Raw genomic sequence first — 13,046 nt, 5'->3', positions numbered from 1 at the left:
TGCTATCAATTTATTTCGTATCAAAGTATCATTATCTTTCTATGCACCATAAAATTGCTAGAATTACTTCTCGCTAAAATTAATTGTAAGATAGGACTGGCGGTAAATTCAGATTTTACTTTGATGTTGCTCTGGTGTATTTGCCAGAAGAATCACAGTTTTTTTAGTCACGCCCACTTTTGGCATCAAGCCATAGTGTCAAGACCTTGACTGATGAATGAATGATCAGTGTAAATTTTAGACCTTGGCTGCTGAATGAATGATGTCAATGTCAGTCATAGTTTGACAGGACATTCAAAGCTGCTGAAAGAATGATGTAATTTTACACAAACAACTTTGCACAATTGCACTAAATATACAATTTATTCCAAATACAAATTAAAACATTTAGAAATTCACTTTTTTGTAATTGTTTTTCTTAGATTGTCTTATATTGTGTACTTCACATTATTATGCTATAAAAACATTTCAACTTTGATTTAAACATAATTTCACATTTCTTTTTAATTTCTGTGTACCTCACAAATTTTACCAAAAAAAAAAAAACAAAAACAAAAAAAAAAAACACCACACACGATTGATTACTCGGGAATTCGGCATTGTACTGTCAAAATTTGAACTCAAACACACAATTGTTATACGCAGTAACATCAGTGCAGGCAGATTTAGAACACATCCTCTCAGTGGATTCGGACACCTCCATTTCAACTTTCTCGCGTTTCACAGGTGGTTCCAAAACATTCGAAATTTCTTCCAACATTTCTGCTGAAGGCCTCTTGTATTTTCTTACGCTTTGTACACTACGATGCCCAGTACGGCCCATTATTTTCTGCTCTTGAACTCCAGCTTGATAAAGTTGCGTTGCACAGGTTCTTTTCCCTGAATGGTTACTGAATGTGCCTTTGAGCCCCCCTTCCTCACAAATACTTTTCATAAGCTTTGATAACTTATTGACACCAAGACACTGCTTACTAAATGTTTTAAGTTATTCTTGTTTTCCAGAGGACGCCTATAAAATGGTTCAGAACCATTCTCAACAGTAGAAATCATTTGAACAAGTTGAATGTATTCCTCGTAAATAAGGAAAAACTTTGGGTCAGAAAACACGTGCTTAATAGTTTTAGGAGAAATGTGCCTTTGATTCAGCCCACCTAAAATAAAAATACCAATTAAATTTCTCATATTTTTTTCGTTCCTATGAAACTTTTTATTTCTTAGTCACAAATGTGTTTAGACCCCCCCCCCCTTTTTTTTTGTAAGATAAAACAGACAATTGAGAAAAATCTTCAGATATTTAGCAACAGTAATTGAAAAGTAGGCCTAAGATACGCTTAAATATTGTCGCAATTTATTTACTCTAAGGAATGAAAATATAAATATAAAACTAGAAAGTGTAACTTACCCTTGTAGGTTTTGTTAGCTCTCCCATAGAATGTAAGACTCATTGGGGCTTTGTCCAGTTGAAATTGATTCAGCTCTAAGTTTCTATGTTCGTCTGTCCCCCTAATCCCAAACAGTTTGCAATTGTAAAAGAAAACTGTATATAAAAGTGATTTTGCTGTTCCAGATCCAAACACTCCCTTTAACCAGAGTTCCTCCTCATTGTCACGAGATATGGGGTCTGCTTGATGTGTTACTGTTCAAACACCCTGCTTTGTTAACTCAGCCATTCTTGCACTCAAACTTCGTCGAAACGGAAAGAAAATTTTCATCTAGAAAATTCATAAAGTTTCCGCTTTCTTTCTGTACTCTTATCAGTCCGGCACAAAGTTGATAAAGCGTGTTAGGAGGGTACGGTGCTCCATCCTTGCGTCTGGCTTCAAGTACAAATCTGCTCAACCATACATTTACTTCGCTTTCTGTAAAATTTTCGATCTCAGGTATAGGGAAGTTTGTCTGGCTTGTTCTGTACTCTCGCCACTCGTCAAATGTTTTCTTACTCCAATTGGAGTTTTTTCTTTTATGTTTACTCTCAGTGTCCTTAATTAGACGATTTATGTCCTCTTCCTCTTTTAGATCTCCGAAGCGCGACCCAGCTAAGTTCACATCAGAATTCTCCGTTTTTATTTTCACATCAGAACTTGTAATATCAATATTTTCCATTGACAAAATTTCCGAAATCAATGTCAAGGAAATCACTTAAGGACAGGTTTTCAAAACAATATCTTGATTTTTCATTGGTCCATACACTGACTGTTGAATGTTAATATTTGATCATTAATATGTAGCTTGCAATAAGCGGTACAAAACGTTAGCTCAACTTTTTGATTGGTCCTCTGGTACAAGTAACTTACACAATAGATATTAATTGGTCGGAGCCCCTCGTGAATTAAAAACTGTGAGTGTATTTTCCAATGACCTATTAATAACTATAGTGTAACTATAACATAATGATTTTCAAGGACAAATCGCTAAATTTGCGTCTCGCTAAAAAATTCCCGAATTCCCGTCCCGAATTGTTAAAAGCGTCGTCTTCGCTATCCTCTCTACCCATCGGTTAATTTTCTTGGTTATTTCTCTCTTGTAGACGTTCTTACATAAAAGATTGAACGTATATTACTAAGGAATATCGTCGAGGTCAAAACTGCCCCCATACATATTTCGAAATTTATTTATTTAACGTCAAAATCTTGCGATATGTTTATTCCTACAATTAGCTATACAAGTTCTTATTGACCATTGACACCTCTGACGTTTCCGTACCACGTGATCCCTATCTAATTAGTGGAGATTTTTACTTCGAGAACTCTATATTTCAGGCGTTCTATCACCTAATTACGACTGTTTTCACGATAATTATATGTTTCAAGAATATAACTGTGTTTCGTTTTTAAGAAATTTATATACATGATAAAAACCCTTTAAGAACCTCAGCAGCGTTGTTTTGAACTTAATTATCTAATTCCCTGAGCTCTGCCAATGGATCATCGTGGGATTTTTATAACGCTTTATGATGTTCTACATTTATTCTAAAACATACTTGGATTTTGGTATGAACATTTTGTCCGGTGAGCTTGCTATTTACGTAGAATAGTACGTTGCATATGATCTAAATACTCTGCACTATTTGAATTAGCTTTTTTATAGTATAAAAATTTTATCAACCATTATAAAGAAACTGTTCTAACTTTTTTTTTTATTAAAAATTGATAAAATGGATGAATATTGATGTTGTCTCGATTGCAATCATCATAACCTCAGATCTGGTTTTTCCTGTTCTAAATTCTCAGTCAACGATTTTTGAGACCGATTGCTTTGTTATTTTAACCTTTTCTTACTACAGATAAACAGAAATATGAACGAAGGGCACCATAATCCCATAAACATGGTTTTTGGTCCTTGACCAGATCTTTTAAAAATGAAATGAAGGAAGAGGTGTTAGGTTCACAAGATTATAATCTTTTATTTGTCGTAAAATATTCGATTTTCTGTTTACATTTTATTTTTATTAAATATATGTCGTCCTTACTTTTTAAATACACTGCTCTAATTAACGTGTCTGTTTTGTAGAATTAGGAAATATTTTTTACGTTACGGTTTGAATGCCGCATAATTGGTATAAACAGGTTGGGGGGAAACGTAAATTCCGCTATAATAGTGGTATATCACTATTATAGCAAGATTCCGCTATATTCTCAGCCGTAGTTACCCTCGATTTCATCAAATAACATACTTGCTGATAAAGCGCAAGTTATGATGGGTAGAAAAATGGACAATAATTTGAATCCTTGTATTTTATGAATTTTATTTAATTTTCTGCCGATGCGTTTAATAATACGAACACACTTTTTAAAGCGGAAGTTACATTTTTAACATAGCAACCAGTGATTGCGGTAGTATTGAACAAAGACTGACACTTAATATTTCTCACACATGTGCACAAATTAGTGCTTGTAATAACTTTGAACCCACTTTGGAATAGGTTTGTCGAATTTACCGAAGAAAAGGTAATTTTTGCCTGCATAGTTACTGGTATGTAGGCCCGTTATGACAAATGAAAAAAAAAAGCTCAGCACAAGTTCACTTTAATATGGAATCAATCGTAAGCAATATTTGTCACTCTTACATGTAATCTTAGGTACATGTATAATGTTTCCTTTCTTGATGATGAAACCGTGAATTAAATTGATTAGTCTTAGCAAGAAAAGTGAAAAAGTTGTGAAAATTATCTGTAGATGTGACGTCTTATAAATTCTGCACAATTTATTGATTGTGTAAGTTGCATAAAATTTTATATTTAACTACGTTATGCACTAAAAAAGAGACAATGAAATCCTAATTACCAGAAGTAGATTATTCTGGCATAAATAAACGAAATACAAGGAGAAATAGAAATATGAAGATAACAAAAAAGGCCATTTGAACAATAAAATTTTTCGCAGAGCGAAAAGGTAGGATCAGGTGCTATGGAGGAGTAGGCATCCCCTGTCGATCATGGATTTTGTGAAATTCATTTGTTAATGGTTATCAAGAATTAGTGCATCGTTGTCTGCCCCACAGCCGCTAAAATATTAAGCCTGCTTAACACATTACACATTGAATTGTCTACAAATTGCCGTGTGCTCCTTGATCATGCCAAGGAGCACACGGCGGGTGTGACCGGTCGGTAGGGGGTCTCACTCCTCCATGGCACCTGATCTCACCTTTATGTTTTTAGGGGTCCGTATTTGCTCTGTTTAAATTTTTTTATTGTTTCAATGGACTTTTGAGATTGATTACTGTTTGTTGTCTTCATATTTCATACAGTATTTTAAGCTTAAGCAAATTGAATCGATTTAATTTATTTTCTGTCTTAAAGCGTACGTATTCAAGGAGCAAATAATTGAGTGAATTACATCATATTTTTTTCTTAAAGTCTATTTAATATTTATTTTCTGTACAAAATTAAGTGAAATATATCATTGCATTTTCATCGATTTATTCAATGTATTTTCTGTCTTAAAGTGTATTGAATTGTAAAAAAAAACACCTAAGTTGAGATGTAATTAACATAATTGTTATTAACACAATGAACTTTCAGCACAAGGCAAGAGCAGGGAGGATGGATTATGCGATGTTTACGATACTCATCAAATTGAAGACGAATTTAATTTCATTCTTCAATGCCATAGATATCTAAATTTAAGGGAAAAATACATAAACATATGAATATTATTACAAATCTCCAAGTACATTTAAATTACTTCAGTTATTCGGTTCACATCGCATATGTACCCTAGTTGGCTTAGGGAAATTTATCCATCGTGCTCTTATATTACGTTACGATGATCTGTCAGGTTGTCCCAATGTCTATTTGTTCAAGGTTAATTTTCAGATGTTTATATATAATACAACAGCATTGCTACATATATTGTAAAACAATTATATTGTTTTAAAGTATTCCTTCTTCTGCTTTATATTATAGCATATATAATAGTCTTCTATACAAGTGAATGGAACTGTGGGACTGAGGAACACATGATCAGGAGTCTCACCCCCTACCCCTTTAGACTCTGAGAGTCTTACTTATTGTAAAATATGTATAGATTATGTTATTTTTGTATCTGATGGTCTGTACTGCCCAAAGTTATATTCTGAATAAACTATATCATATTTGCAAGCGGAAATAGGTGGACTTGTGATTTTTTTTAAAAAGTGGGAATAGGTGGAAGACACCCTAAAACCGAGGCCCTTTGTTGTTCGTATTGTTAATTTTGTTTATCATTCCCAAAACGAATGTCAAACAATGTGTTTGTAATTACTTGCAGAAATGACATCTTACTTCATTGTTTACAATTTATTGCAATTAAACAATACAAATCGGTTTCATCAGAAGAAAGTGAACATGTAATGAGCTTTTTTTTCGTTTGTCCCAACGGGCCTCCATACCCGTTACCAAGCAGGCAAAAATCATCTTTTCTTCTGTAAATTCGACAAATGTATTTCAACGTGGGTTCAAAGTTATTACAATCACTAATTTGCGCACATGTGTGAGAGATATTAAGAGTCAGTCTTTGTTCAATACTACCGCAATCACTGGTTGCTATGTTAAAAATGTAACTTCCGCTTTAAAAAGTGTGTTCGTATTATTAAACGCATCGGCAGAAAATTAAATAAAATTCATAACATGCAAGGATTCAAATTATTGTCCATTTTTATACCCATCATAACTTGCGCTTTAATCAACAAGTATGTTATTTGATGAAATCGAGGGTAACTACGGCTGAAAATATAGCGGAATCTCACTATAATAGTGATATACCACTATTATAGCGGAATTTACGTTTCCCCCCAACCTGATAAATACTTCCTATACATCATATTAATGTTTTGTGTTTTGATAACTTTATTCCTTTGTAAATTCAATACAAGCATTAAGGTTGAGTCAACATAGAATAGGACATGCACTTGATATATACATAACTTAATTGAATACCAGTACCATGATATTCTAATTTCACTTTCCTTGTCTAGAAGTGTTGCACAATTGTTGCACAAGTATTTTAATTTTAATATAACAAAACCAACAGAAGTTTTAAAAAATTAGATGGAATTAAAAGAAATTCAATTACATAAAAGTAAAGCAAGAAATATATTTGATATCAATATTCAAGAATGCAAAATTTTTGTCTTCCGCTTTGGTTATAAGGTCAACGTAGTCTCAATGTGTACATCGAGTGTTCAAATCATTTTTTATGATATTTTTGCTAATTAATACAACCATTTTTTTAAAAATAAATTTCTTAGTTCCAATCTTCTTGCTTATCTGCGGATAGAGAAACATTATATTCATTGTGCTTCATAATTAACGTTTTGCTGACACCTTGCTCCATCAGTTTATCATTAGAATTGATGTGAAATACTTATTTATAGAATTTTTCGACAATACCAAGGCCACAATTAATCATATTAATTTTCAAGCATCCTTATAAAGTGAAGATTACAGTTTCTTCAAATCACTGTCCCTAGGAGTAGGATGTGGTACATTAGGGGATCAAGAGTACAATCAAGTTTGCCTCCTTTGTGCTATAGTGAGGAACAATTTCCAAGTTTTATAAGGAAATAGAAATGATTTAAATTTAATGATGAAAATTCTTATAAACATAAACAGGATAAATATGACAGTTTTAGCATTGTGGGCAATGGGCTTCTTGTTTAACGTAAACGTTTGTCAGTTTGGAATTCAAAGTTATTTTAATCATCTTTGATTTCTGACAAGATTTCTGGTTTGTTGGACTACTTCAGAGCTATTCAAGAACAAACCATCACGGCTGAATGATTATATAACATACCTTGAAATGAATGATTCTGAGAAATGGAAAAATAAAATTATTGTAGAAGGTCATCTAAATATTCCTCAATGGGTTTCGTTGTATTGCCATCAAACGTCCGGGATCTTGCTATACGCCTTATGTCGGAATTTTGAATCGCAGAATCACTAATGTTGCTATGAAAGTTGAACATCCATACGAGCACAACAACACAGCAGAATACTATCAGGCCATATCTATGTTTGTTTACCATGCTCCAATTCTGTAAAAAGGAAAAGATGCAACAATGCAAATTAATATTTTCATTTGCAAAAAATCAAACTCTACTATAAACAAGAGGCCCATGGGCCACATCGCTCACCTGAGTAACTTTGGCCATGCTGTTCATTACCAGACTTCCCCCCTTGTAATACCTATTGTGGCCCCGCCCTACCCCCAGGGGCCATGACTTGAACAATTTAGAATCTACACTACCCCAGGATGCTTCCACATAAGTTTCAGCTTTTCTGGCCCAGTGGTTCTCGAAAAGAAGATTTTTCAAGATTTTTCCTATATATTTCAATGTACAACTTGTATTCCATATTGTGGCCCCGCCCTACCCCCGGGGGTCATGATTTTAACAATTTAGAATCTACACTACCCCAGGATGCTTCCATATAAGTTTCAGTTTTTCTGGCTCAGTGGTTCTTGAGAAGAAGATTTTTAAAGATTTTTCCTATATATTTCAATGTAAAACTTGTATTCCATATTGTGGCCCCGCCCTACCCCCGGGGGTCATGATTTGAACAATTTAGAATCTACACTACCCCAGGATGCTTCCACATAAGTTTCAGCTTTTCTTGCTCAGTGGTTCTTGAGGAGAAGATTTTCAAGATTTCTCCAATATATTTCAATGTAAAACTTGGATTCCCTTTTGTGGCCCCGCCCTACCCCCGGGGGTCATGATTTTAATAATTTAGAATCTACACTACCCCAGGATGCTTCCACATAAGTTTCAGTTTTTCTGGCTCAGTGGTTCTTGAGAAGAAGATTTTTCAAGATTTTTCCTATATATTTCAATGTAAAACTTGTATTCCATATTGTGGCCCCGCGCTACCCCCGGGGGTCATGATTTTAACAATTCAGAATCTACACTATCCCAGGATGCTTCCATATAAGTTTCAGCTTTTCTGGCCCAGTGGTTCTTGAGAAGAAGATTTTTTTTATGACCCCACCCTATTTTTGTCTTTTCTTGATTATCTCCCCTTGTAAGGGGACTTGGCCCTTTATTTTAACAATTTAAACTCCCCTTCCCTCAAGGATACTTTGTACCAAGTTTGGTTAAAATTGGCCCAGTGGTTCTTGAGAAGAAGTTGAAAAATGTGAAAAGTTTACAGACGGACGGACGGACAGACAGACGGACGACGGACAACGGGTGATCAGAAAAGCTCACTTGAGCTTTCAGCTCAGGTGAGCTAATAAAACGAGGCATCACACTAATTTTTTACTCAAATTCTTTTTTATAAATAGATTCTACAATGCACAAGATAAACGTAAATAAATAAATCTAACAAAGTCGGAGGAAAGGAAGCCACTATTTAGGGTGCATAGCTTTTCCTTTTAAAATAATATAGAAAAAGGAGCAGAGCTCTTGTCATTTGAGTAAATTTTGGTAAAATTTTTGTGTATTTCTCTGCCTTGAAGAGAGAGTAAGTGAATCGAATTAACATAGATACAATAAAATCTTTTATACCTAGCAAAAAAATAATAGAGATGTTTAGGCTCACTTCAAAGTGTAGCTGCATTTTGTCGTTTAATAATTTTAAATTTTAGGTAGAGGTTATCAAAACATAGATCAGATTTTGTCTTTAAATCTTTAGAGATATGATTTTATCATTATACATTCAGTATTTATGTACTTTATGAAGTAATCAAAGCTTACTAAATCTTAATAAATAAAGGGAGGTTTATGTATTTTAATTTTTTTTTCCAAACTCTTTTCATTTTCTATTAAAAATGCCAATATTTCCAAAATGTACAATACAGTGTGAAACAAAATTTGAAAAAAAAATATTTTAAATACATAATGTCTATGTAAAATAATGATTTGTTAAACAGTATCAAAAAAGTAAATCAGATTACGCTTTCATGAAAAACAGAAATTTTCATTTGATTACTTCAGCAGAACTTTGGATGGATTTACAGATGTAGGTCCCTTTTCTGTATTCCAATAGCTATTCAAATTGTGCCTAATTATGCTTTCCTCTCATTTGATTTTCTTGAAGTTAAACTGCAGATATTTTGAGCATCATTTATCACAAAATAATTTCTTTTGCGCTTTGTATCATGTTAGGCCCATATTATCGCTAATTTGACTTGACTAAAATAGTTTGTCCACATAATGAATAAACAAAAAAAGTCAAGGTCCCTCTACCTTCCTGAACACCAAAAGTTTCAAGTAATCAATTGGAATTTCATTGTCTATCCATGCAAATTTTCCAATTATAAGACATAAAATAATGTGGTGCAATGTATAGGAGGTATACGTTTGTTTACCATCCAGAATGTTTTTCAAACCTCAGAAACGTTGACTCTTTATTGTCATGGCGAGATTTTATTTACATGTCAATTATATTTTATATTGTTTGTAATGTCTAAAATTCTAATAGTTGAAATAGGGAGTTAATGCTTGTTACATATTACTATTATAATAATTATATACAATTACAATTATATATTACAATCATAATAAGATCTACTACATGTACATAAAAAATGTGGTGATGAAGCACAAAATAAGATCGACGTTTTTTTTTTGTAATTTTGAATCAATCTTTACATTATCCCCAAATAAATCACTGCAAGCATGACTGTATTGTTTTCTAAAACCTTTGTTTGTACTTGTACAGTACTGTAAAACGAGGATTTTAACACGTGTCCCACAGCTCAGGAAGCGATGTTGGAAGTAGTGCATTTATTCGTCAGCTCCTAAAGGACTTCTTACAAAAGAAAGTAAAACAGATGAAAAACTTTTTTGCTAACAAGCCAATTACTTTTAAATGCCCATTGAGGCGTTAAGAAAAAAATATCAAAATCAGAATTTTTTTTTAAAAATTCCAAGGTTATTCACTGTTCTCATATAAAAGGTTTAACGTTTTTAAATCTTTTTACCGATGATAGATGATTTCGAGGGGAAATTATCCAATAAATATAATACGACTATTTTTTTGTAAAATCCGGGCTCATTTGCAGAGGTATTTTGGACAAGATGTCTCAAGGCATCTAGAAAAACGTTTTAATGAATGATTTGTTCATGCTGCAAAGATAATTGGAATTGTTGATTTTATGTAAATAATGATCAACCTAGCATTGTTAAAATTTATCAGAGCATTAAAGGACGTGTCCCATGTTTTTTTTTTTTTTTTAAATCCGCAATTTTATGAAAAATATTATCTACAACCTTGTTTATTGAAATACTGAATAAAATAAACGTTGTAGTACACATATTTTAAGAGAAATTTAGAGTTGAAATTCAAATACGACGATATGCACATTTATCGGATTTCGGCGCCATAACGGTGTGACGTCATATGCGACAATTCAGTGATAGAGAATATACTTTTAACGAAGTTATCAACGACAAATGTGTGATCAAAAGGAAAATTCTGAAGAAAAAAAATCTTACATGCTTTTCAATTACTATAAAGGTATGAACTTGTTTTAGTTTAAGTATCAACATTTAATAAAAGATGAATTTATAAATACATGTATGTGTGGGTGTACATGGTGTAATGATAGTAGTTAGAAAATAAAATAAAGATTTTAAATCACGAAGAAGCTTGCTGTTTTATGGTGAAGCCTGTCAATTTTAATAACAGTATATGATAATAGAAGAAAGGGTTATTACTTTTTCAAACTATAGGTATTATTATCAATTACCCCCGTCCCGGTCCCCTTCCAATTTCAATTATGATTCAGTCGCTTAGTTACATTTATTTATGATTTGATTTAAGATTTTAATTAAATAAAATGAATGAACAGAGTTCTGTAATTTTGATTTTGTGAATGAAGTTGGTTAATACGCGTGATAAGATGACAAATTATATAATTATATTGCGTAGGCCAGTTTCTTCGTCTTCTCATCGTTTCACTCGCAATCATCATTATAACCAGGTTAATTTACCATGTTTACAGATTTTTCGGATTTTTTCTTATTGACAGTTCAATCATTAAAGGTTGAATATTCAACTTCATACAGAAAAAATCAGTGATTTGGTCGTCCATAACGCAGTAAACCCAATTTATATTGAGTACATTTTAGTAAGATTAACGTAAACATCTGATCAGCCATTGTCGCATATGACGTATCATAGTCACGTGATCGCTATCTAATTAACTTGGATTTTTAACTGAAGGGTTTTCATTTTAATTAATAATGTTGAATTGCCGCGGTATTTCCGCAATAAAAACACGAAATTCATAACCTGTGATCATGAGGAACATAATACATTTTTTATTTCAAGTAATTGAGAAACATGGGACAAGTCCTTTATGATGAGAATAATGTTATTTTCGGATCCTGTCGATAACAGTTTGTTAGCAGATCCATTAACAGACTGGGCTTGAAAAAATACAATTGGTATTGATGGTATTTTGGCCAAAAATGTCAAACTTAGTCATGAACATAGTATGAGTTTAATTCTTTTTTTTTTTTAGAAATCAGAAATGAATTAGGATTTATTTAATTTGTAAACGTAAATTAATCTTAGCATTAAGTTGTATTTATTGATGGAAAAAGTATCATTTAGGTATATATACCTCGAGAGAATTTCCACTCAACCGAAACATTTGAGCACACAGTCCTTGTTTTCTGATACATGCACATGTACCAGCAAATACTTTTCCAGCCCGAAAGCCTAGGTCTATATTGCCCAGCTTACAAAATATATCAAGGAACTCTCCCATTCGAAATTTTTGCCAATCCGAATTAAATTCTGTTATATTATTTTCAAAAAAACAAAATGAATGTTCCAATGTAATGGTCATCCATCTTGATTAATTCTGGAATATGATGGACTAGAAAGTATTGAAGAATTTTCAGATCTTGTAACTAAACATCTTTTGTGATTTTGGGAGATTTCCAACAAGATCATTAATGATGGTCAAAAAATATAGCCATTAAGTTATTGTGTAAAATTTATGTGCAAGTTTTTTGATGGATATAGTGCTCGATACAAAACTCAATATAGGTTAAAAATAACTCAACGCAGGTTTTGTCTTTGGTTATACAGTCTTAAACACAGCAGTCCTCTTAATGGCTTTGTATACAGGTTGATTTGACTGCATTTTAATCATTGAAATTAAGGTCAAGGAAAAGTTATCTGTAACATGAGACCCTCTGGAAAATTTAAATCGCAATAATTTTTATTCAATATGTATTTTACTTGTACAGGACTTGAAAGCTTTGGCATTTCTATTTCCATAGCACACATGGGGGAGATCAGAAGGTTTAAGTTAAAATTTTAAAATGAAGCCACAAACGCTGGACCAAAGTCAAAAGTCGTAGTCTAAAATTGAAATTCACGTTCACTTTGAATACTAACGGTCGTTCATTCAATTTAACTGTGTAAGTTCGGTGTGCTTATTGTGCATTATTTTACCATACATAATTTAATTTAAAAAGGCGATATTTCATCAATTTACCATATGAGATCGATGAATGTTAATGCATGTATTGAATTGTAAATTTTGACATTCACTGTGTCATAATACGGACAGCTGTGCAGTCAAATTTTCATAAGCGTTACGGTTATTCAA

General features: G+C 32.6%; 2 protein-coding genes across 3 annotated transcripts in view; one reads left to right on the top strand and one right to left on the bottom strand.

Moving 5' to 3' along the window:
- LOC133190369 (RNA binding protein fox-1 homolog 2-like) overlaps positions 1 to 13,046 on the top strand; it is a 443,535-nt gene that overhangs the window by 116,647 nt on the left and 313,842 nt on the right. The window lies entirely within an intron of this gene.
- Positions 1 to 13,046, bottom strand: part of LOC133190374 (galactoside alpha-(1,2)-fucosyltransferase 2-like) — a 52,481-nt gene that overhangs the window by 3,564 nt on the left and 35,871 nt on the right. For both annotated transcript variants that reach the window (XM_061325978.1, XM_061325977.1), the window contains exon 2: positions 7,272 to 7,512. The gene's annotated coding sequence lies outside the window, so the exon portion shown is untranslated. The remainder of the gene's footprint in view (positions 1 to 7,271; positions 7,513 to 13,046) is intronic.

Source organism: Saccostrea echinata, unplaced genomic scaffold (genome assembly GCF_033153115.1).
Source record: "Saccostrea echinata isolate AGI-Se365-2 ecotype Australia unplaced genomic scaffold, CSIRO_AGI_Sech_v1 ptg000022l, whole genome shotgun sequence".
Lineage (NCBI taxonomy): Eukaryota > Metazoa > Mollusca > Bivalvia > Ostreida > Ostreidae > Saccostrea > Saccostrea echinata.
Note: the sequence above shows the minus strand (reverse complement) of the source record. Positions and strands in the feature narration are given on the sequence as shown.